Source organism: Herpailurus yagouaroundi, unplaced genomic scaffold (genome assembly GCF_014898765.1).
Source record: "Herpailurus yagouaroundi ecotype Mexico unplaced genomic scaffold, PumYag 165, whole genome shotgun sequence".
In the NCBI taxonomy this organism is placed as follows: Eukaryota; Metazoa; Chordata; class Mammalia; order Carnivora; family Felidae; genus Herpailurus; species Herpailurus yagouaroundi.
The window spans coordinates 33,152,603-33,178,341 of NW_024412406.1; the positions used below are offsets into that span (position 1 = coordinate 33,152,603).

At 44.6% G+C, this 25,739-nt stretch overlaps 1 long non-coding RNA gene across 1 annotated transcript; it reads right to left on the reverse strand.

Annotated features, from left to right (window-relative positions):
* Nucleotides 1-20,726: 20,726 nt before the first annotated feature.
* Nucleotides 20,727-24,563, reverse strand: LOC121038288 (uncharacterized). The gene is made up of 4 exons (XR_005794286.1): nucleotides 22,924-24,563; nucleotides 22,673-22,787; nucleotides 21,704-21,820; nucleotides 20,727-20,931 (listed from the first exon to the last, which is right to left on the reverse strand). It is a non-coding gene; the product is annotated as an uncharacterized LOC121038288 (long non-coding RNA).
* Between the last annotated feature and the right edge of the window lie 1,176 nt (nucleotides 24,564-25,739).

The window sequence follows — 25,739 nt, forward strand, 5'->3', positions numbered from 1 at the left end:
GCATGAACGGGCGAGGGGCAGAGAGAGAGGGAGACACAGAATCGGAAACAGGCTCCAGGCTCTGAGCCATCAGCCCAGAGCCCGACACGGGGCTCGAACTCACGGACCGGGAGATCGTGACCTGGCTGAAGTCGGACGCTTAACCGACTGCGCCACCCAGGCGCCCCAAAACAGAGCTGTTATAACATCTTCATATTCCTCGCCTGCTACAGAGAGGTACAGGGACCGACGTGGGATCTTCACGAGGTGGAAGAAAGAGAAGGAGTTATCCTGTGATTGTCAGGGAAAAGGGAGAATTTAGTTTCCAATTGGCCACCGGCACCTTGTGAATCTAATGCGTGATGATTCTGTTTTTCACTACAATCTACCTCCGGCCTCTCAAGAGAAATCGACCAAATCACTTTGTCCAAATTTCTGCCCTGTCAATGCTCAGGGTCATTTCCCTAACAAGTTTAAAAGATTTACATATTATTTTTGATAAAAATTTTTGTTTGGAAATATTTGTAAATTCACATGCAGTTGTAAGAACATGAAGAGGTTCCTGTACCCATTATCCAGATTCCTTCAAAGGAATATCTTGCAAACTACAACACAATATCACAGCCAGGACATTGACACTGATACAATCAAGGCACAGAACATTTTTATTACCACAAGTATACCTCATATTGACATTTTTTTAAATTATTATATGAAATTTATTGTCAAATTGGTTTCCAGACAACACCCAGTGCTCCTCCCAACAGGTGCCCTCCTCAATGCCCATCACCCACCGTCCCCTCCCTCCCACCCCCCATCCACCCTCGGTTTCTTCTCAGTTTTTAAGAGAGGGAGGGAGTCAAACCATATTGACATTTTATAGTCACACACCCAATTACTTCCCATACCCACCACTCCTTAATCCATGTCAACCACTGAGAGGTTTGATATGTCTGTAATTTGGTCACTTCAAGATGTCAAGATTAGATTGGCTTTTTGCATCAACATAATTCCCTGGAGATTCATGCAGATTGACGCAAAAATCAACAGGTATTTTTGTTGTTTTTTTTTGTTTGTTTGTTTTTGTTTTTGTTTTATTGAGTAGTACTGTAAGGTGTTGGTGGGCCATAGTTCAACCATTCACTTCTTGAAAGACATCTGGATTGTTTCAAGTTTGTGGCTATGACCAACAGGTCTGCCATGAACATTCCTGTACTGGTTCTTGTGTGAATACATCTTCACTTCTCCAGGATAAATGCCCAGGAGTATCAGTGATAGATCGTACGGTGGTTGCACGTTTAGTGTTTTAAAATTTCACCAGGCTGCGCGGTTGTACGTTTTGGCCAGTAATATGAATGACCTAGTTTCTCTGCATCTTTGCCAGGATTTGGTGTTGTGACTTTTTTTTTTAGATATTCTGGTAGGTATGTAGTAGTATTTCACTGTGGTTCTAACTCTTGTCTCCCTAATGGCTAATGATGCTGGACATTTTCGTGTGTGCTCATTTGCCACATATGCGTCCTCTATCAGTGGGATATTGTTTCCCACCTGTCGCTCATCTTTTCGCTGGATTCTTTGCTTTTTTTATGGTTCAATTTTGAGAGGTCTGTATGGGTTCTAGATACTGGTCCTTTGTGAGGTATGTGGTTTGCAAATATTTTCTTTTGTACCTAACTTATCTCTCCATGCACTTAACAAGACCTTTCATGAGACAAAAGCTTTTCAGTCTGATAAATTCGGTCCAATTTATCAACTTCTTCTTTAGTGGATCATGTCTTTCGTGGCATCAAACCTGATAACCCTTTAGCTACCTCCGGTTCACAAGCATTTTCTCTCTCTTTTTTTTCTCCGCAAGTTAAGAATTTTCCAGTTTGCATTTAAGCCTGTGATACATTTTGAGCTAATTTTTGTGCAGATGTAAGACATAAGCCGAGGTATATGTTTTTGCCAACACATGCCCAGTGTTTCCAGCAGTATTTGTTGAAAAGGCTGTCTTTCCTCCATTGAATTGTTTGCGTTACTTTGTCAAAGTTCAGTTGGGCATATCTCTGTGGATCTTTTTCTGGGTTCTCAGTTGCAGTGACCAAAGTGTCTGTCCCTTCACCAACCCCATACCGTCTTGATTACCGTAACTGTACAGTAAGTTTTGAAGTTGAGATTTCTCCCACATTATTCTTCTTTTTCAAAATGTTTTCAGCTAATCTAATTCCTTTGCCTTTTCATATAAAGCCTAGAATAATCCTGTGTATATCTAGGAAACACGTGGCTGGGATTTTGTGAGGTATTGCATCAAACCTGTACATCAGTCTGGACAACCCAACGTTCATATTGCATCTAGCCTTCCACGAACTCACTGTGTCTCTCCATATTTAAGACTTTTGATTTCTCATACAAGTCCTGTACATGTTTTCTTAGATTTATACTAAGAAAATTTGTAAAATGTTTAAGAATTTCATTTTTGAGTGACTATAAATGGTATTACTGTATTTTTATTTTTGCCCATATGTACCTTGCTAGTATATGGAAATACAATTGACTTTTCACGTGCCTTTCATATCCTGTGACATTAGTCAACTAACTTTTTATTTCTAAAAGTTTAAGTGTAGAATCTTTGGCATTTTTGCACAGACATTTATTTCATCTGCAAACAAAGACAGTAATTTATTTCTTCCATTTTACTACAGATGCCTTTTATTTCCTTTTCTTTTTCCTTACTGCATGGGACGGAACTTCCAACATCACGTTGAATAAAAGTAGTGCAAACAAACAAACTTGACTCATTCCCTGAGGTGTAAAACATCCAGTGTTTCAAGTATAATATGGCTATAGGCCTTGTGTACATGCTGTTTATCAAGTTGAGGGAAATCTCTTTCCAAAAGTTTTTTTTTTTTTATCATACACGCGTGTTGAATCCTGTTCAATGATTTTTATGATCATGTGATATGATACCACAATTTTTTTACTTAAAAAGGTAGATTATATTGATTGCTTTTTGAGTATTGAACCATCTTTTCATCCCTAAAATAAAACCCACTTGGTGACAGCATACACGTCTTTCAACACATTGCTCGATTCTATTTGATAACAGCTTGTTCAAGTATTTTACATCTGTGTTCATGAGGGATAATGGTCTATAGTTTTCTCTTTTGTACTCTTTTTTTCTGGTTTTAGTGTCATGGTAACACCAGTTCCCTTTTCTTCTATTTTCTGGAAGGATTCTGGTAGAATTAATGTTAATGCATCTGACTCTTGGTTTTGGCTCAGGTCATGATTTCACAGTTCTGGGAGTTTGAGCCCCACAACGGGCTCTGCACTGACAGTATGGAGCCTGCATGGGATTCTCTCTCTTTCTCTCTCTCTCTCTCTCTCTCTTTCTCTCTCTCTCTCTCTCTCAAAAATAAATAAACATTTAAAAAAAATTAAAAAAACATTTAGTTGAATTATTCAGTGAAACCACTGAACCTGAGTCTTTTTTTTTTCCCCTCAGGAGTTTAATTATGAATTCAATTTTCTTAATAGTTACAGGTTATTTAAATTATCTTTTTTCATATTGAATGAGTTAGGATAGTTTGTTTATTTTTGAGGAATTGGTTCCTTTTACCTAAGGTGCCAAATCTATGTATGCCGAGCTGTTTGTAATACTCCCTTAGTATCCTTTTCATGTCTTCATGGTCTCTACTAGGATCCCATTTCATTTCTGAGGTTGATCATTTCTGTCCTTCCTTCCTTGGTTCCGCCCTTCCTTTTTTTGTCAGTCTTGCTTGGTTTGTCAACTGCCTTGACAAAGAATTTACGATTTTGCCTTGTTCCCCACCTGTCTTTCATCTAGCTTAAGACCTCTTTCCCCTCGTAGGGTCGCCTGGTGGCGCAGTCGGTGAAGCGTCCGACTTCAGCCAGGTCACGATCTCGCGGTCCGGGAGTTCGAGCCCCGCGTCGGGCTCTGGGCTGATGGCTCAGAGCCTGGAGCCCGTTTCCGATTCTGTGTCTCCCTCTCTCTCTGCCCCTCCCCCGTTCATGCTCTGTCTCTCTCTGTCCCAAAAATAAATAAACGTTGAAAAAAAAATTAAAAAAAAAAAAGACCTCTTTCCCCTCGTGCATCACTTGTATCTTCTTGCTCTCCCTTCTCACCTTTCCCCATTTCCGCCTCCCCCAGGGCTGCCACGAACCCCACCGGGGCAGCAGTCCTGGGCCTGTCTTCCCTGGCCTGTCCTCCACACTCTGGGGGCTTTGCATCTTGTGCTGGGGTGCACATCCTATAGGTGTCTCAGTTTCCGCATGCCCACAATACTCTTTATCTTCCCTGACAGTAATCTTCTGCCTTTCACTGCAAGATGCCATCTTTTTCAGCTTTCTGTTACCATAACGACCGCACGTTCCTCCCACCTTTCAGAAAAGGCTTCGACAGGGGAAACGGAATTTGAATAGACCTGGGAGCAGAGACAGGCAGAGTCAGGGGAATAATACGAGTAAAGGCATACAGGCACGTAGTTTTGATATATGCTCAATGTGCTGTGTATGTTTGCAGCGAGGCATATCCATTCACTCATGAAGCCAATGAATGTGTAAGTGCCTGCTATGGACCCAGCCCTGTCTAGAGAGGGAGCCAAGTGAGGAAAAACTGATGCCGGGCCCTGCCCTCAAGGAGCAAAGTCTAACGAGGGAGACAGGACTTCATCAACACGCTAACAGAGGTGCAGCAGTGATTGCCCTGAGTAACCGCTCAAAGTGAAAACAACAGACGGTGATGGAAGACCGTCTGGTGAAGGTGAAGGATTGTGAGGTTGGTTGTTGGGGCATCTCAGAGGGAGTCACGCTGGGAACTGGTGGCCCCCACACCCAGGAGATCAAGAGCAGGGCACAGTATGGGGAAAGGGCCCATCCACAGTCGCAACCAGAAGGCGAATACCCGGTGAAAACAGAAAGGGGAGATTCACTCCAGGTGCGGCCAGGTGCCACCCAAGCCTACATAAAAGGTGGAGGCAAATTCAACTTGAGTGTCATGGGAAAGTGCTGCAGGTTTTAATTAGGGAGATGACACGACCCGATTTCATTACATAGGGAGACAGTAGACAATAAAATTGGAAACACAGTTTGGGAAGACATGGCAGGATGCCTTCAGTGACAGTCATGAGAGATTTCACTTACTTCACAGGCAGGGGAGAGTTACTAGAATTTTATTTTAATTTTTAAAAAAACTTTTGTTTCGAGACTTATTATGATTATGCATTAAATACATATTTTAGGGGTGGCTCAGTCAGTTAAGCATCCATCTCTTGATTTGGGCTCCGGTCATGATCTCACAGTCATGAGATCAAGTCCCAACTCAGGCTCTTCACCAACAGCACCAAGCCTGCTTGGGATTCCCTCTCTCCCTCTCCCTCTGCCCCTCCCCTGCTTGCTTGTGCTCTCTCTCTCTCTCTCTCTCAAAAAAAAAATAATAAATACATATTATAAAGCAATCAGAGAATGCAAATAAGCAAAAGAATATATGCATAACCCATAACCACACCATTCAGATAATGTACATTTTAATGTATTTAGAGTTGACTTTTCCATGTGTTTTCTATGTGTATACCTAACTGTATGTGTTAATATACTATCTTATATACTTAATAGTATACATATGTAAGTATTACAAAAACTGACTCTTATGAGCCTACTGGAGGCTACTATTTTGCATGATGTGCTGGAGACATCTATTTCAATGAAAGCACTAAAATCATTTTCATGAATGGATGGCATTCCATTGTATGTATGCTCCGCAACTGATCCCACTAAACTCCAATTGTTCAATGTTTAAGACGCTTCAAGTTTTCTGTATTATAATTAGCCTCCAATACAATTAATATCATCATAGCGAAATCTTTCTATATATCAGTAATTATTCCCTTAAAGTATATCCTACAAGTCTAAGTGCCAGATAAAATGGCATGAATACACTAAGGCCTTTGATGCATCCAGTCACATTATCCTCTAGAAAATCTGTACCAACTTACAACAGCTCCAGTGGTAAGGAAATGAGCTACCTAGTCACAAGTACAGGGCATTATAATATGTTTTTATTTTTGTCTTTTTCTAGAAGCAAACGGCATCTCATTGATATATATATATATATATATATATATATATTCTGCATATCTTTGATTACTAATGAGATTGAACATTTTTTAATCATTTCCTGGTCTTTGTTTTTCCTCTTTTCTGAATTTCCTAACCATTTCTTTTACTCATTTTTCTAATGATAGATTTATCTTTTCCTTCATATATATTTTTTATTACATATATTCAATATTTATACCTATCTATATCTGCGACTTCTCTAGGTATAACCTTTTCTGACATGTGATACAAATATATTTTCCCAATGTGTAATTTGCCTTTTACCTTTAGGATGCCTCTTTATCATACAAAAGTAGTCCCTTTTTAAAATTTCAAACGCATTGATGATTTCCTTTATTATTTCTGTGTTAAGGGTTATGCTTAAGAGTCTTTGCCTCCCAGTGTCATATAACTTGACATTGAGTTTACTTCTAGTAGTTTGCTCTCTCTATTTGAGTCCTGAACCCATCTGCCCTGCGATGTGAAATGCAGACCTTTGTTTTTCCTATATATTTCCCCAGAAGTTTGAAAGGCAAACTCTTATCACATAAAATTTGCACGTACACCCAATTCTCTTCTGCTGCCTCTCTGCTGTGTCACAAATGTTCAATCAGTGATAGACTGTCTTCATCCCCAAAGCACATGGTCCACGTCAACGTCTAGTACATGACAAGTCACTCTTTTTCCTCTTCTTTTCCAAACCTTTATGAGAAGTTGTGTGTAGCTGAATGCCACGGCTGGAACACTGTGCCCAGGAATATTTATCTCACACTATATAGAATGGACTAAGAAAGGTGAAGACATTGCAAAGAGGAGCCCAGAATGTGGCAATGACCTTGAAAAAGGGGTCTCAAAGACAAATCTCATTTTGAGCTTTAATCACCAGCTGAACACAGGGGGAAAAATTCTTTCTGCCATCAAATTACAATCTAAGGATCTTTATATTTAAACTCTGAGGGATGTGATTAAAAACGTAAAGCTGTTAACTGACCTGGAAAAATTATTAACTTAACCCTGAGGGTACATGTCAGCCATGGGCAGAGGGGTAGAGGTGACGCATCTGTCAATCCAGGGCAAGATGTGTGCTTCACTGTTAGTCCAGGACTCCAGGAAGGAACTTATTTGAGTTTTAAAACAAACTTATATGGGGAACATGGCAGCATGGGGAACTCTGGGAGTCTATCCCTTCCTGAGAAACACCCAAACACCTGACCAAGAAATGTGAAGTCAACCTTGCTGCACTCTGGGAGGGTCAAATGTTTACAACCAAGTGACAGCTTAGCCAGGGGGTGCCCGGGTAGCTAAGTTGGTTAAGCATCTGACTTTGGTTCAGGTCATGATCTCGCAGTCCAGTAGTTTGAGCCCCATGTTGGGTTCTATGCTGACAGCTCAGGGCCTGGGGCCTGCTTCGAGTTCTGTGTCTCCCTTTCTCTCTGCCCCTCCCCCACTAGTGCTCTGCCTCTGTCTCTCTCTCTCTCTCTCTCTCTCTCTCTCAAATAAATAAATAAATAAACATTAAAAAAAAAAGCTTAGCTAGGAAAAGGTGAGTGAATCTGTGTAGGTCACCATCTGACTTACCCAGAGGAACTGACAACAAGTGTTCAACAAGAACTTATATGTAAATATTCGGAGGAGCACTGTTCGTATAAACAAAAGGTGGAAACAACCAAATGTCCATCAAGTGACGAATGGATAAACAAAACGCGGGCCACCCATACAATGGATATATTGGAATAGAAAGGAATATTACAATAGAATATTATTTGGCCGTAAAAAGGAGTGACATACAACACAGGCCACAGCATTGATGAACCTCAATAACATTATGCTAAGCGAAGAAACCACAATGGTGTAATTCCATGTATGTGACATGTGCAGAAAAAGCAAATTCCTAGACAGAAAACAGATCAGTGATTCCCTGGGGCTGAAGGGAAGGGCCAATGGAAGTGGCTGCTTAATGTATTTGGGCTTTTTGGGGGGGGATGATAAAAAAGCTGTGGGACCAGACAGTGGTGAAGGCTGCACACAATGTTAATGTATGTTGTGCTATTGACTTGTACGCTTGAAAATGGCAAAATGGTAAATGTTATGTTATGTATATTGTACCATATTTCTTAAAGCCATATAATGTATAGTCCTTGAAAATGTTTATATATCTCATACCAAATAATATATATACCCCACATGAATTTATATAATAGATATATATTTATCTAATATATATATATATATAGTCTATGGAAATACATGTATGTCTATAAATTTCTAGAAAAACATGGAATAATTTATTTTTTTTTATCTTTATTTAGTTTTGAGAGACAGAGAGACAGAGTGTGAGCAGGGGAGGAACAGAGAGAGAAGGAGACACAAAATCCGAAGCAGGTTCCAGGCTCCGGGCTGTCAGCACAGAGCCCAATGTGGGGCTCAAACCCACAAGCTGCGAGATCATGACCTGAGCCAGATGAAGTCAGACGCTTAACCGACTGAGCCACCCAGGCGCCCCTGGAATAATTTATTTTTAATTATCTTACAGTGGGGAGGCTTTTTAAAAGCATGTTACATAACCCAGGAGTATTAAAAAATAGTTACTTTGTAGACATTTTAATTAGAAAAATTCTGCATGGAAGGAAAACACCATAAACAAGTTTTCTTGCTTTAAAAAGAAAAGCTGAGGAAACAAACTATTGGGACTACATCAAAATAAAAAGCTTCTGCACATCAAAGGGAATAATCAACAAAGCTAAAAGACAACCCGCTGAGTGGGAAAAGATATTTGCAAAGGACATATCTGATACAGCATTAGTATCCAAAATATATAAAGAACTGACACAATTCAACACTGAAAAAAACAAATAATTCAATTTAAAAATGGGCAAAAGACATGAACAGGCATTTGTCCAAAAGAGACATCCAGATGGCCAACAAACACATGAAAAGATACTCAGAATCACTCATCATCAGGGAAATCACATCAAAACTACAATGAGATATGCCCACACACCTGTCAGAATAGCTAAAATAAAAAACACAAGAAACAACAAGTGTTGGTGAGGATGTGGAGAAAAAAGAACACTCTTGCACTCTTGGTGGGAATGCAAGCTTGTGATGCAGCCACTCTGGGAACTGTATGGAAGTTCTTTCAAGAGTTAAAACATGATCCAGTAATTCTGCTTCAGGTATTTTACCCCCAAAATATGAAAACACTAATCTGAAAAGATATATGCATCCCTACGTTTCCAGCAGCATTATTTACAATAGCCAAGATATGGAAGCAGCTCAAGTGTGCAACAATACATAAATGGATAAAGAAGTTGTGATATCTATCTATCTATCTATCTATCTAAAGGAATATTACTCAGCCATAAAAAAGAGTGAATTCCTGCCATTTGCAACAAGACAGATGGAGCTAGAGAGTAGAATACTAAGTGACATAAGTTACCCAAAAAAACAAATGCTACACGATTTCACTCAAATGTGGAATTTAAGAAACAAAACAAATGAGCAAAGAAATGAGAGACAAACCAAGAAACAGACTCTGAACTATAGAGAACAAACTGATGGTTTCCAGAGGGGAGGTGGGAGGGGGATGGGTGAAACAGGGGATGGGGATTAAGAGCACACTTATCATAAAGAGCACTGAGTAATGCATAGGATTGTTGAATATAGTGATATTGTACACCTGAAACCAATATAACACTATATGTTAACTATACTGGAAAATAAATAAATTAATTAATAAATTGAGGAAGACAACAGCATTTCACCTACAGAAGAATGCTATTATTTCTAATGTATGCAATGCTCTTACAAATCAACAAGGAACAGGCAAAAGTCAGTGGGAAATTTGAAAGAAAAAGAAAGAATATACAAATGGCTTTCAAACATTTGGAAAGAAGGCTTGACCTCTCTTATAACAAGATAATTGTCAAATAAAGTTACATTATCTTTCACACCTCTAATTGGTAGAAAAATTAAAAATAGCAAGGCATATAGGTGAGAATTAGGGGATTTGTATAATTATAGCAACTTTCCCACATTGCTGATAAGGGTAGAAGTCAATAAAACCCCTAATAAAGCAATTTGGTAATATACATGTAAATTACTAATATAGGCATCTTGTGGTCAATAATTTTATTTCTAGGAATTTATTATAAATACTCTCATACATGTGAAGTGACATTTACAGTCTTTTACTTATTGTTTTTAAGATCAAAAACTTGGAAACACCTAGAAATACCCATCAAGGAACTGTTAATAAATAATACAACACACCACATGGTAGAATAGGATTGAAAAAGGTTTTATGTACAAATAGAGAATACACTCCAAAAAAATTACTAGATGATAGAAACAAGGAGTAGAACAGTGTGTTTAGTGCATTTACCATTTATGTAAAAAAATATATATATATGAATATGTATGGATTTGCTTTACAGATGCCTGACCTATTTCTGAAGAGATTTTTTAAAACTTTTGAAACTTGGGCATCAGAGCGAACAAATGGGTGTCAAGAGAAAAGTCGGAGAATGGTATTGTCTAACCTTTCCTACATTTTGCGTTTGAAACTCTACGAATTTATGACCTATTAAAAAATTTAAAGGCACATTTTATGGCATACTCTTAAGCGGAATGCCAGTATTTAATCAATGGCATTTAAGATTCCACGATGGTAGACCTAATTGGGGAAATACAAAAATGAAGACGTTGTTGAAATCTAATAACATTAAGCGGACCTCATTAAAAACCATCACTGGATGTAAAACTTCATGAGGAACTTAGCATACTAAGATATCGCTAAATCCGGAACTTGTGCCTTTTACTCGTGGACAGCATAGACGGTAAGTTTCCACATCAGCTAGAAGACATTCCCAGTCGGGCCCCGCTGAGGGAACCTGGAGGGTGGTTCTGTAAATAATACAGTGAGGCCGGTCCCAGTGCAGACTGTGAGTAGCAGCACCGGGGCTGGTGTTCACGGATCCCAGTGTCACAGGCCAGATGCCAGATGTGGGCTGGTGGGCTTACCTTCCCCCCACCCCCCTGCAAGGTTTCCTCTCCTCTCACCACTGCGAGTGTTCCAGAAGTACCATCAACAGGAAGTGAGCGGATCTGGACAACCATCTGAGCTTCTGAGAGCTTCTGAGAACACATTTTCTCCCAGTGCTCTGCTGAGAACTTTATATGGTTTGCATCATGTAATGCAGCCACTGACCCCAATTTAAGGTACCTATCAATTCCCCTACTTTACACGCACATACTGACAAGGAACCTGCCCACATTTTGCACGGAAAAAGTAGTGTGGCTGAACACAGGGCTCAAACATGGAGGGGAGAAGAGGCCAGTTTCAAAAGAACCAACCGAGAGCTCTTTCGGAATCCTCAACACGAGACCAAGTGCCCGGGTTTCAGTGCTTAGTGAGGGCTTGAGGGTCATGGACAGAGAACTCTAGAACTCGCAGCATGCAATTCCCAATTTTGTACAAACATGGAAAACATGGGGTGCGTGGGGGGCTCTGTCGGTGAAGCGTCCGACTTCAGCTCAGGTCACGATCTTGCGGCTGGTGGGTTCGAGCCCCACGTCGGGTTCTGCGCTGGGATAGCTCAAAGCCTGGAGCCTGCTTCGGATTCTGTGTCTCCCTCTCTCTCTCTCTGTGCCCTTCCCCTGCTTGCACTCTGTATCTCTCTCAAAAATAAATAATCATTCACTAAAAAAAACGTATTTGAAAATTTTATCAGCCCATGTTCTGCTTCAATGGACACATTTGTTATTTTTTACTAACGCGTCAACTGACATTAAAATAAGCTGCTCGACTTGCAGGAGACCATGGCAAAGGAATGACAGGGCAGTCCAGCTCCAGGGAGCTCAGAACAACACCCGTCCCTGCAAACAAACTCTCAATGGCATCATTTCCCTCCCTTCCTCCAGCTGATCCCTCCATCTAATTTTATTTTTAATGGTCCTGTGTGGTTTTACTGAAAGCCACCTCAAATATTTTTCTGAAGTAGTTAGAATATGAACCAAGAGCTAAAAAAAAAAAAAAAGAAAGAAAGAAAGAAAGAAAAGAAAAGAAATCAAACCAGTGCCAGTGAAAAGAAATGGAACAGAGGTGTACACAGAATGCCTGCAAAGTGCCAAACTGAGCTGGCAGGCAGGGTGGTATTTGGTGTTCGGGGGAGAAAGCAACACAGTGCGCTGTGCTGTGTTACGACATCAGGCATGCATATCCAGGGGACACTTGAACCCAGGAAAGAGATGGCCAGGCAGGGGCCAGAGGAAGTGATCCTTCCCTGCCCCCGCCCCCAGGTGGTTGGACATCCCTCTCCAGCACTTCCAGAATACCTGCGTAAACCCCCCTGCACAACAGCATTTTGGGGCTCACAGCCTGTGTCTGTCTTGAAGATGCTTGAAGGTTATCGGAACGATGTCTTTTGTGTCCTGAACACCTACCGAATGTGTGGCACCTTCTAATTATTCAATAAATGTTAAATGACTTAGCGAATAAGTAAACAAAAGAATGAATCAATACCTAAAAGTCTGAAGCTGAACCTTCAAGAAGTAGAATGTGGCCAAGCAGTGAAGATCAGCAAGGTCTAGAAAAGGGCTGGGAATAGAGACCATGGGCTTTTCAGGGAAGGTCCGGAGTTGGAATAGTGAAAGGGAGTGTACGGGAATGTGTCAGGGGGAGGCTGAACAGATAAGCAGGGGACCCAGTCATGGGGCACCTCTTACACCATGCTGTCTCTGAAAACGAACACCTCACTTTATTGGGGAATTAGTATCACATTAACATTCAAATTCTAACTAAGGGCGTCCCTGTTCAATTCTGTTAAACCAAGAACAATTTTATTAACAACGGGTAAAAGGCAAATATAGTATGTTATATTTGATGGTTTAGAGATGATTGTTTAAATAATGGTACTAGGGCACCTCGGTGGCTCAGTTGGTTAAGTGTCCAACTCTTGACTTTGGCTCAGGTCATGATCTCACAATCTTGAGATGGAGCCCCACATGGATCTTCCTCGGCATTCCTTTTCTCCCTCTCTCTGCCCCTCCCCAACTTGTGCAAATACATGCTATCTCTCTCAAAATAAATAAGTAAACAGAAAGAAAGAAAGAAAGAAAGAAGAAAGAAAGAAAAGAAAGAAAGAAAGAAAGAAGAAAGAAAAGAAAGAAAGAAAGAAGAAGGAAAGAAAGAGAAGAAGGAAGGGAGGGAAGAAGGGAGGGAGGGAGGGAGGAAGAAATGTAGCTTCATGGAGAGTGGTGGTATCATTGTTTAAATAATCCATCTCTAATTATCTTAATCCATTCCACAACTTGACCAATCTCAACCTTCACGTTCCCTCCAGGCACGGAGGTACAAGAGAGACAGGCTGTCCAGAAACTCAAAATGAACTATACTCCAGCAAGACTCTGAGAGCAACCTCCTCCTTTACTGAGTGCCACCTGAGAAATGTCTCGTCTCCCCTGAAGACAGCGCCTGTGATGTGTTATTGTCACTCACTCGGTCCAATGCTAACAGATCCAGCAATAACTGAAGACCATAGAGAAGAAAAGAATGCTTTGTATCAGGTGTGATTATAAAATAATAGGACTCTTTTTGCCATAAATCCAGCAGAACCCAAAAGTCCTCCTCCCCAACCTTTTAAAGTGACCAGTTAAAAACTTGAAGTCAATGCGCCTGGGTGGCCCGGTCAGCTAAGCATGGGACTTCAACTCAGGTCATGATCTCATGGTTCGTGACTTCGAGCCCCGCATCAGGGGGAGCCTGCTTCATATGCTGTGTGTGTCTCTCTCTGCCCCTCCCCTACTTGTTCGTTCTCTCTCTCTTTCTCTCAAAAATAAATAAACATAAAAATTAAAAAAAAAATGCACTCAATGCATCTCACCCCACCTGAGCCACAAGAAAGACAGAAACTATTTTTTTAGGTGATAACATGACTCTTACAGGCGGAGGACATTCTGGAGTTCAGTGTCAGCTCAGTGCGTCAGAAGGAAAATTGACTACAGCAAAGCTAGAATAATGTCTGGCAGGCATTCGCCGGCACTCAAATGGGCCGTGTTCAACAGCTTCCTTCATCAGGTTGGTTGTGGGAGTGGCAGCCTGAGGATTGTGTGCAGCAGACCCCCCTGAGAAGGAAACGGTGGGGAGCACCGTTCCAGGCGCACGCTCCTCCGTGCGAGCCCTTCTGAGGCTGAGTTTAATGGGCTGGGGTTGCCTACGGGTCACCCCTTTCCAGGCAATTTTCTACGTAAATCATCACTTCCACCTTCCTTCCTTTGGTGCCCGGGGATCCTGGCTGACCGCTTATTCAGGGTTTTGGAAAGGTTTCTTTTTTTAATTTTTGAAAACTTACGTGCACACAAAGACTTGTGCATGAATGTTTATAGAAGTGTTATTTAGTTCTAATAGCCCAAAACAGGACCCAACTCAGATGTCCTTCAGTGGGTGAATGCGAAACAAACAGGGGTCCATCCATCCAGTGGACGCTTCACGGCAATAAAGAGGAGGGAACTCGTGCACCACAACCTGTATGGATCTCAACGGAATTATGCAGAGTGAAACGGCAGCTTCATCCAGACTGTAGAACTTCATTTGTACAACCGTCTCGAGTGATAAAATTATCACGACAGAAAGGAGACGAGTGGTTGCCAGTGGTTAAAGATAATGGGGGGCCAGGGGGGCTTTATAAGGAAGAACAGGGATCCTTACGATGGAATCGTTCTGTGTCTGGACGTGAATGGTGCAATTACTAAAATAAATTCACAGACACACACACTCACATATACACTCACGAATAAATGCAAAATGAGTAAAATCCAAATAAAGCCAGCAGAATGTATCGATTCAGTATTTAAGGCTGTGCTACAGTTTTACAAGATGTTACCAACTAGAGGAAACTGGGTAAAAGTCCCACAGGATCACTGTAATTTATCTGACAGCTACCTGTCAATCTAGAATCATCTCAAAATAAAAAGTATAAAAACAACTTCTTTGGAGAAAAATTGTTGACCCAGCCTTCACGCCACATTGTGGGCCACCTTCCTATGGGGTGGGCTGGCCTCCCTTTTTGGTGAGAAGGGTCCATGAATTTTTCATCACCAAAGGACACCCAAGTGCCGGTCAGAAGACGCAGATCAGTCCAAATGCACTGAATGCAGGTTTAGGGTCCTGTATATATACAGGTACATATCCTGTGTGTGTGTGTGTGTGTGTGTGTGTGTGTGTGTGTGTATATATGTGTGTGTGTGTGTATATACATATGTGTGTATATATACATATATATGTGTATGTGTGTGTGTGTATACATATGTGTGTATATATATACATATATACACACATATGTATATACACACATATGTATATGTGTATATACACATATACACATATGTATATACACACACACACACATATATATGTATATATATATATATACACAGTGATATAAGATATGAGTGATATATATGTGTATATATATTAATTTCCCTGATAGTTTGGGGCTCCTGTTGTATAGTGTAGTGTATCATGTACAATAGATGCTCAGTGGTTGGCCAAATGAAGGCAGTGAAATTGATCATTCAATGGAGCCATCCAAGCAAAGGCAGGACAAATGCTGACCAGAGTCAGAGGTGGCATACCTTGGTGGCTTTCTAGTTTCATGCTGGGACATCTGGGTGCTCCGTCGGTTAAGCTCTCGACCCTTGGTCTCCACTCTGGTCGTGTTCTCACGGGTTTCGTGAGTTCCGGTCCTGGGTCAAGCTCCACGCTCCGGCTGGGGATTCTTTCTTCCTCTCTCTCTGCCCCTCCCCCACTCACGCTCCGTCTCTCTCAAAATAAATCAATAACCTTGGAACAAATAAAGATCTGTCAGGGCGAAACTTGTATCTCCAGCCCAAACCTCCCCTCTGAACCTCGGGCCTGTCCGTCCAGCCCCCGCCCTCCCCACAGCCTGACCCACTCCGGCTTCTTCATCTCAGTCTCCCTCCCTCCCACCTCCAGGGAGATGGCACCTCCCTCCTCGTTGTTCCAGCCCAGAACCTCAGCCACCCTCGAGTTCTCTTTTTCTCCTATTCCACGTGCGTGCCATCGGCAAATTCTACGGACCACGTCTCCAGAAAACATTCACCATCTCTGACGACAGCCCCTGGTGCACGACACCAGCATGGCCCCCCCCCCCCCCCCGTGTCGTGTCATGGCAACCTAACCTCTCTGGGGCCGACTGGGGGGTCCAGACCCCTGGCGGCTGCGCCCTTCGCTGGCGCTCTCCCACACAGACTCCCGGCCGTGACCTACAGCCAGTGTGGACACTTGGGAAGAACTGCATCCTGAGGTTCCACCCCGAGCCACCTTTTCGGTAGCTGCCTGCACTATCCTGCTCAGCGACGAGAGACTCACTGGCCGGTCACCCTGTCCTGCCAGCCAGCAGCCAGCCACTCTCCAGCAATGGAGCTGCCTGCCGGGTGTCACTGGCCCCACGGGCACGAGGGATCCCAGCCTGGAGGAGCAAGACTGTCCTGCTCAGGCCCACCCACATTACCGACCTCAGAATCGAGAAATAAAGACACTGCTGTGAGTCACCATGGCCTGGAGGGATTGTCTGGCAGTCTCCCGACGAGCTTCCCTTTCTGCACCTGCCCTCACGGTCCACTCTCAACACAGGGGACAGGGCCATCACCGAGGGGAGGGGTGGGGTCAGAGAGACTCGGGACCAGAGGGTAGACGCGGCCACAGTAAGCCTTTGTTTCTGCTCCCAGTGCCATCAGCATCCAGGGAGCTACGTATCAGAGAAGTGATACGGTTTGCTTGCAGCTTAAAGCTATGGCTCTACCAGTTGAATAGACAGGGTGCACTGGCCTCCCTCAGCGTGTGCTCACCACAGGCCCTTTGCACAGGTTGTTCTTCTTCCTAGAACACTCTGCCTTGAGACGCGCACCGTGCACCTCTTTCCACTCATTTCTCCAACGTCATTTTCACAGAGAGGCCTGTGTTGGCCCCCCCTATTTTAAGTTGTAGCTTTCCCCACAGCTCCCCTATCCCCTTACCCTGGTTCATGCTTCATTCCTTAAGCTCTGGTCATTTATTTTTAATTTTTTTTAATGTTTTATTTATTTTTGACAGAAAGAGAGACAGAGCATGAGCAGGGGAGGGGCAGAGAGAGAGGGAGACACAGAATCCAAAGCAGGCTCCAGGCTCTGAGCTGTCAGCACAGAGCCAGACATGTGGGGCTTGAACCCATGAACCGTGAGATCATGACCTGAGCCGAAGTGGGATGCTCAACCGACTGAGCCACCCAGGCGCCCCTTAAGCTCTGGTCATTTTTAACAACATGAAAATTACTTATGGATTGTGCTTCTGTCTACCCTCCCCCCCGAGAAGCTGAGCTCCACGCAGGCAGAGATCAGCTTGCTCAATACGTAAATCTCAAACTTTAACTCAGATCATAGCACCACGTAAGAACGTCTTGAGCCAGCACTGGGGCTCTTTGTGTGAGAAAACGTGTTAGTCAGAGGACAAAGGCGGTTTTAGGTCTTTAACCACACCGTTGATTCACCCTGGGCTCTCAGGCTGTGCCAGCGCTGGTTACGCAACCTCCGTGACCGCTGACCATTAGGCAGGTGGAAGGGACTGGGTGCCTTGACCCTGCGAGGCTCTCCTGGCGAGTCTGGGCTATTTGGGGGGTGGCCCCTACCTTTGACGCTGCTACCTGCACACTCCCAAGGTGACGAAACACAGTGCAAACAGACGGGACCGCCTTGGAGAGCCCAAGCCAGACACAGGCCGCAGGGGAGGCTCCCCGGGGTGGGAGCGGGTTGCAGGTTGCCGACTCACAGCCCCGAGCCTGCGGGGAGCTCCGAAGGGCCAAGCGGGACTTCCTCTCAGCTCTACAAAGCAGCAGCTCTTGGCCTTTGCCTCGTACTCTGTTGCTGACAAATAAAAGGAAAATTCGGCAGGATCTAAGCTACTCTAAACAGGATGCGTGGGGGTGAGTATTGCACAGTGGTGTGTGTGGAAGGATGGAGTCATGAGGGGGTCACGCACTCGCCGTGAGGAGGTGGATGTCATTCGGGGGGGGGGGTCTCTTCCTGCTTCCTTCAGCTGTCCCCTGCTGTCTGTGACCAACACATCCAAGTTAACACGAAAGTGCGTGGTGAAGAATTTCTGTGTGAAAGCCAATCCACCAAATATAGACACAAATGTTTAGTGTTTGTTTGCTCCAAATGTGCTCCTTTTGCCATCCTTCTTTGCATATTTAAATTTGTACGCCCTCACTGTGGGGGGTGAGAAAGGATCCTTCCAAAGTGAGCTTCCACAGTGAGGCAGTGGGAGAAAGGGCTCAGGAGCTAGAGGCTCGAAGAGGGTTTGTTCTAGATAAGTCCCTGGAGCTCTGTGAAAAGACGCCACACGCCCTCCCTGTGGACCAATACCCGGTCCAGTGGGCGGAGACCAGCCTGGGACAAGCACTCCAAGAGGAACAGGGAGACAGTCGGGAGCCCTCCCTGCCTCGGTGTCCTTGCCCGGGAGCTGAGAGGAACCATTGCGCCTCACTGGTGGTACCAGTGGGGACGCGGATGAGGCCGTTCAGGGGAGGAGTTGGGACTATATCAGGCACTTGGTCGATCTTAGCCGCGCTCATTATCATCAGCCATGGCAAGACAATAGCAGGGCCCCCTGGACCTCTTCCCTGATCCTTCACACACTCCGCACGGGGTCGGAAGTCAAGGCTGGCGGACCATACACAGGACAGGTTCACACGACAGCATGGCGACCAAAGCAAATTCAGAACACCCCACTGCTCCCTGGAGTTCGTCCACGGACACGCACCAAAAGAGTCCCCTCGAATCCTCCCTCACGTGCAACCTCACAGGTGTGTGTCGTCAGCTTCACCAGGTTGATCGTGACGCGTTGCCAGAGGCTCTTTCTGATTCATTTCCACGTCTGGGAGCACAGGGAGTCAGCGCAGGCTCCCAGGGAAAGATACCTACACCTGCTTTCGGAGACAGTATCACACCCAAGTTGCTGTGGGACCTTGGGCAGCACACATAACCTTCCAGTGTCTGAGTTGTCCTTGTGGTTAAAGGGCAGTGCCATAATAAGGAACATATGCAAACGCGCGCCTGAGCCATCCCAAAGAAGGAGTTCACACACCCATGTTATGCCCTTTGTTCCCTCTACTCCACTAGCAATGTTTTGGGAACGTCTCAGCTGGCCACAAGTTTATATAACCCCTCATCTGCCAATTCTAATAGAGAACTATGTTTGAGGTGTTACAGAGCACTTAATGTTCACATAAAAGCATCAAATTCTGCATTGCAATATGTGAAATAAATCCAATTCTCATCACTAATGATAGTAAAAGGAAACACTCTGAAAAAAAAAAGGCTGTTCTGTACCTATAATTGTAAATAGCCTAGTAATCATCGGAGGGGCCAGGTACAGATGATCTCCAAGATAGAGTAAACAGCATTATTTTTCTAGCTGACTTTCTCATAATTACCAGTTATTGAACTCTGAGTCTAATTTCTAGATTTCACGCCCTCTTTTTCCCTAGTCTTGCCCAACTCATTAATTGATGCACTCACTCAATGGTTATTAGCATGACTAAATGGCATGTGTGGGTTTGCGCATTTAGGGTACGTATGCAATAGTGAGCACGGTGGGCTAAAATAGCTCAGCGCATAGAGTCCGCTGGTGAGGAGAGGCAAAGCTCTGGTACAACAGTAAGTCCTGGGATTGGGGTAGACACAGAACCCCCTCACAGTCCACAGTGGCTGTTCGCCCAGCCTTGGGGCCCCAGGATTCTTGGAACAAATGATAGACCAGATCCAAAATGGTAGCAAAAGTTAGTAGGGCAAAAAGTGGGAAGACTATTTCCAGGAGAGAGAACAAATATCAGACCTCAGAGCACACGAGAGCATGACGTGTTTATATAAACGCACAGAGTTAGAAGGCAATGGTGGAGAGACAGAAGGGCGGAGAGGTAAACAAAAGCATTAGCAGAGACAAAGGCATGCTAAGAATTCCGGACCTTATCTTCTTGAAAGTAATGGAGAACCATTGATATATGTGTGGGAAAATTATAATGTAGGAGATCAAGGAAACCAGGGGGAAAAATGCCATAAGAGAGGGCGGTCAGCATGGCCCAGGGCCACAGAGAGGCCAGGTAAGAGGAGCAGAGCAGTGGCGACAGCGAACAACCCCAGCTGCTGCAAATGAACCCCAGGCCTCAGTAAGTTGGCACGACTGAGATTAACGTCTCACTCGCACAAAACTCGCACCGGGAGATGATCCCGGTGAGTAGCGGTCTTCCACACGGTCGCGCACGAAGCCCCGCGTCTTCCATACTCTGGATCTGCCCTCCTCAGTGTCTCTCCATTCAGCCAGATGGGGGAAATGGATTCCAGGAACTTCCAGACTTGGAAGTGCCCCACATCGCTTCTGCACGTATTCCGTTCGCCAGAGCTCAGTCACACGGACACGTGGAGGTGAGAACATATAGCACAGCTGTACGCTTATGATGAAAAAGGACACAGATTTGGGGTAACCTGTATAAGTCTCTGCTATAAGGACTAGAAAACAATCCTTCGGAGGTAGCAGCAGAAGATGGCTATTGACTATCAGTTAGCTATTGCTGCCTAACAAACCACCCCAAGACTTCGTGGTTTAAGAAAGCAACTGTTTATTGTCTCTCATGGGTCTGTGGACTGGCCAGGAAGCTCTGTCGACATGGGAAGGGCTCGTGGATTTAATTTGGGCTCGCCCATGATCCCGTTATCAGCGCAGGTCGGCTGAGACTCCACTGGCAAGAATGGCTCAGTCGGGCTCCTCACAGCCTCTCGTTCTCTGACCATCAGCCTGGACTTTTCACAAACAAGTGGCAGGATTCTAAGATAGAGAGAGGATGCACACAAGACCCCTTGAGAGTTAGACTTGGAACTGGCACATTCCATCCCATTCTATTGACCAAGGGAAATCACTACACGGCCCAGACTTAACGAGTGGGGACACAGATGAACCTCTCAACAGGAGAACTATCATATCACACCATATACGGTATAGATACCTTTCTAGGGAGGGATGGAGAATTGGAACCATTTTTCATGATCCGTCTCCCCCAGCGACTAGGGCAAGACCATTGCATGTGACATGAGCTGTGGACTCTAAGTAGAAGCCCTGGACTCAGGACTGAAGCCGATCACTGCATGGCTTTGTGGGGAGTTGGGAGAGGAAGGGAAAAGAGAAGAACAGAACTGGGAAGAGAAAAGAAGAACGAAGTGAGAGCAGTAGGAGGTGCGGCACACTGTAAAACTTTGCAGTTTAGAAGCAGAAAGTTGAAAATAAAAAGTGAAAACAGAAGCACCATGGTGGCCACCCTACTTAATTTTGGAGTTGAAACATAAATAATCCAAACTGTTACTGGCCTGATGAAGGAGAGATAGGAAGAAGAGAGAACAAATATGTATGCATGCATATATCCAACAAGGAAGCCAAGCCTCCTTGGAGCCAGTATTTCTGCATAATCATCAGTAGATAACCAGATTAAAAGAACTTCGGGACTAGTCCAGGCCATTCTCATGTCAAAGAAGATGTGCTGAGAATTTCTACATGAGTACTAGAGGTGGTTACTCCTACCTGGTTATACTTGAGGAGTTCCTGTGTGCCAGGAGCTGTGCTTGGTGCCCGAGCACTCGTTCTGCCCCTGCAGGGCGTCTCGGGGGCCCCACTCACTCATCTGCAGTGACACGGGTGCTAAGGACAGAACGGTGGGTAAGGAGATGAATGGACAAGGTAACCGTGACGATCTGACCTTCCTGGCAAGCCCCACCTGCAGCATTTTAAATCTCCCTCGGGGCCGTTTAAAGTATCCCCCTTTGGACAAATCGGGCTCACTGGGCGCAGGCTCAGTCTTTCTGATTTTGCCCACTCCTTCTCTCTTCCTCAAGCTGTCAGCCAGGCACAGTGGGGTGGGCAGCAGCCCGCATGGCCGTAGAGGCTCAGGTGGCCGTGGCTGTGGGCTTTTCCTGGTAGCTGCAACCCTCCTATTCTGGGAGGGGAAGGGTGCTTCTAGCCCTCAGTTCTTGAGGTTCTCTGGCGCTAATCTGCGTGTCTCTGAAGCAACCAACTACCCATCACATGTGAGCCTGCAACCTCTCTTCCTTCTTCCCAAGAGCCTTCCGTGCTACTAAGGGGTGGGGCTACGGGCTTGCTCCCTGCCTGATGAAATCCCTCTTTTTCCCTGGAGGTGCCACCGCACCATGCCCTTCTGCATGCTGTGGGCAGGGCTCTAAGCTCCCAGGGTTCATACTTGATGTGCTGAGAAATTTAGAAATCAGGTGACACCTCTCCCTGTCCCTCTCCCCTTCCCCTCCCCACTCCACCCTCTCCCTCTCCACTCCCCCGTCCCACCTCTGTCAGGCTTTCTGCAAAAATTTGCTTTCAAGCATATTGAGTTGCCAAATAGAAATTGGACTTAGAAATTCAAAAATGAAAAATCGTCTGCTGGTCAGTAGGTGTCTGGGGTTTTGCCGTAGGATCCAAAGCCAGTGTCTCCTCTGCCCGTAAAGCCTCTGGGACACAAAAGTCAGTACGATACAACACAACCTGGAAGATTTGTTCCCTTTACAGAATCCGTACGTCTGTTCCACACCAGGAGATGTACCAACGCGCTTCTAGCACTGCAATTGTAACGACAGCAAGTGTGTTTAAGCGGCAAATCCTTCTCGGTGGGGAGAGACAGGAGACAAAAAGAATATTATTTGAATGCACGAACCCTCCAGGACAGTCTTGGGCTCTCCCTGTTAATTTTGCTGTAAAATATTCCCCAATTTCTCAAAGCAGAAAATGCCCCTTACCGTTCATTGATTCATTCACTGAGCACATAGTCAAAGAATGCCTCGTATTCATCAGGCAGCGTAGCAGGAACAGGTTATATGGTGGCAAATGAGGCGGCCATGAAATGTATTGCCCACAAGGGCAGACAAAGAGATACAAATCATTCTGTCAGCATCTTGTTCATAGCTCTGGTAGGGCACTCCACGTTCGCCGAGCATTTCGTAGAGTCACCAACAAACAGCCCCATGTCACGTGCTGGCAGTGCGTCCTGAAACTCAATGGCGGTGAAGCCCTACCCGTCCTCATGCAAACACTTCTGCATGTTTTTATCATTATCACTTGGAAGGTTTAAGCACATGGCCAGATGACCCAGGAAACACCCATGCCATCAGGTCAAAGACATGGTCACCGCCTTCACATGGCGGCTAAGGAGGGAACACGTGGCCTACGGCACATTGGCCTGAAAGGCCATCCTGCTCCGTCCAGTGATCTTACAGGTAAACAGCCAGCGGAGTCGACACAGAGAACACACGTGAGGTTTGAAATGTCACCGGCCCTTCTCCCCTCTGGTATCTCCAGACAAAGAAGACTGGGGAAAGAATATTGTCCGGTTTGGGGATGGAAACCTGGTCGCAAATTTTAGAGTTGTAATCCACAGTACGCCCCTGAGCCTTACTGGAAAGGGAGAACACTTCAGAGTGGTTCTCCCTGCAGCTCCGCTCCTTAGAGGCAGAAAAGGAAATCGAACGATTGTTCCTCTCCCGTGTTCCAAAGAGCTGAACGCTAGCTGACTTGCAGATGAGAAAGCTGCGAGGGGCCTCTTATGTTTAAAGCCTTCCTCGGACCAAACGTTTGAGTACGGTGTTCTTGTAAGAATTTCAACGAACAATTAAATAGGGGGAAAAATAATTTTCTGCAACACATAAAGGTTTCATTTTGTTTTAGCTTTTATTTCTTTTCTTTCTTTTGGTGGAAACAGAGATTTCTCTCTTACAAATCAAATCAGGGCAAAGCCAAATGGTGGCCAAAAGATATGAACAGAGGAGGGGACGCTTGGCAGATGGGTCTGCCCAGACGGAATTCTAAAAACTCTCCAAGGAAACAGGTAGGGAAGAGGGGAGAACGCCAAGCTTTGGAAATGAAGACAAACATTTCAATTAACAGGGAGTCTCGGTGTCCTTCATTACACGTGAGAAGACGGTTCTGAAGCACCATTTGAACAGATGTTGTTTAGAGAAGATTCGCGCGAAGGAGGTCGCACTGGGAAGGATTTCTGCCAGGAGCCAGACGATAAGCTTTCATCTGTACGTGGGTGCCTGGGGACACAGAGTACCTAGATGCTGATAAATTGCATTTATGTCTCTCAACAGGCACAAAACCCTTTACAGAAATGTCACTGATTTTCAGAAAGCACCCGGGAGGGGCCAAGGAAGCACTACTGATCTCGTGTCCCAAGATTCCTCTGGGTAGGGGCATCCCTGAGGTCTCTCACCTTCTTGACTTTCAGAGAAGATGTACCAATCCCAAATACAAGCTGGATGCTTCAAAGAATTTACAAAGAGTCATGGGTGAAGTAAGTTAGAAACAGCTTTTTTTCTCTTCTCTTGGTGGTTTGGTTTTGTTTTAATAAGGCTAAACAATGCAGGCATTCAAAGTATAAATCTTGGGAGGAATCATAGCCAAGTCAATTTACATCTCTACCGTCTCCAGGTCAGAAAATCAAAAAAGATACAAGATGATTTGTTGACGAAACTGGCAAAATGAATTCTCAAGTTGTGCCTTTTATCCAAAGATTATGATTACGTTGCATGTGGAAGGGGGAGGGGCTCATGTTTTCTTAATCTAGGTAAATTTTGAAAAACCGATATAGATTAAAAGGGTCTGAGTGTAATTAAATTTATGAATACAGAGAAAAATATGAAGTTTTTATTAACTATGGAAGGAATGTGGGTTCTTAGCTGCCTAGCCAGTTCACGACGACAAAGGAGATCAGCTTACAGGGGTTAAATAAACACAATATTTTATATTATAGTTCAAATGAATCCACTTGCAACCAGACTCGGGCTCTGAAATTGGCTTACCAGATTGAAGGTCTCCGGGGACCCTCGGGAGCCCTGCTCTGAGGTGCAGCCACCAAGTCGCAAGAGCCACACAAAGGGCCCAGCCCAGCCCAGCCCGCTCTCAGGACGGTGCTGTGGGCCTTGTAAATCTTGCTTATGTTTTCACATCCCCACGTGGTGCATATTCCACAGTCCTAAACATTCTCGTGCTGGGTTTTGTAACCAGTTTGCTGGTGTGCTGAGCAGTGTAGCAGAAGTGAGGAGTGTGAAACCGTGTTTAGGCAAAAAAGAAAATGCAGAGGAAGTCAACGTTGAGAACAAGGCCTTGTTTGGGGTGGGGGGGGCAGTCAATGAACTCACAACTGGAGAGGGCGCTGGGATTGGGTTGGCTGACGACACCACTTTCATGAATTCGTTTTCAGAGGTCTAAGCAAATGCACTTGGGGCCAACGTTCCAGGCTGAGACCAGGGGACTCCGCACTGCAGAGGCAGGACAAAAGGCCAGGAGAGGGGCCACTTCTCTGGGTGCAAGGGCTGCTCTGCCAGAGCCCCCAGAACCAGGAAGACAGGCACAGAGTAAAGTCCCCTTATCAAGTGTCCTTTGGGCAGCCAGGAGCTTGGTAATGGGCGCCCACTATGGGTCTGCCGGCAACTCCCACAGATTAATATTTCAGGAGTTAGGAACCCAGCTGAGCGTGAAAAGAGCATCCACTCAGAGTTAGGAATCACGTTTCAAAACTGCAGGGGAAAGAGAGAAAAAAAAGGAAGAGGCTCAT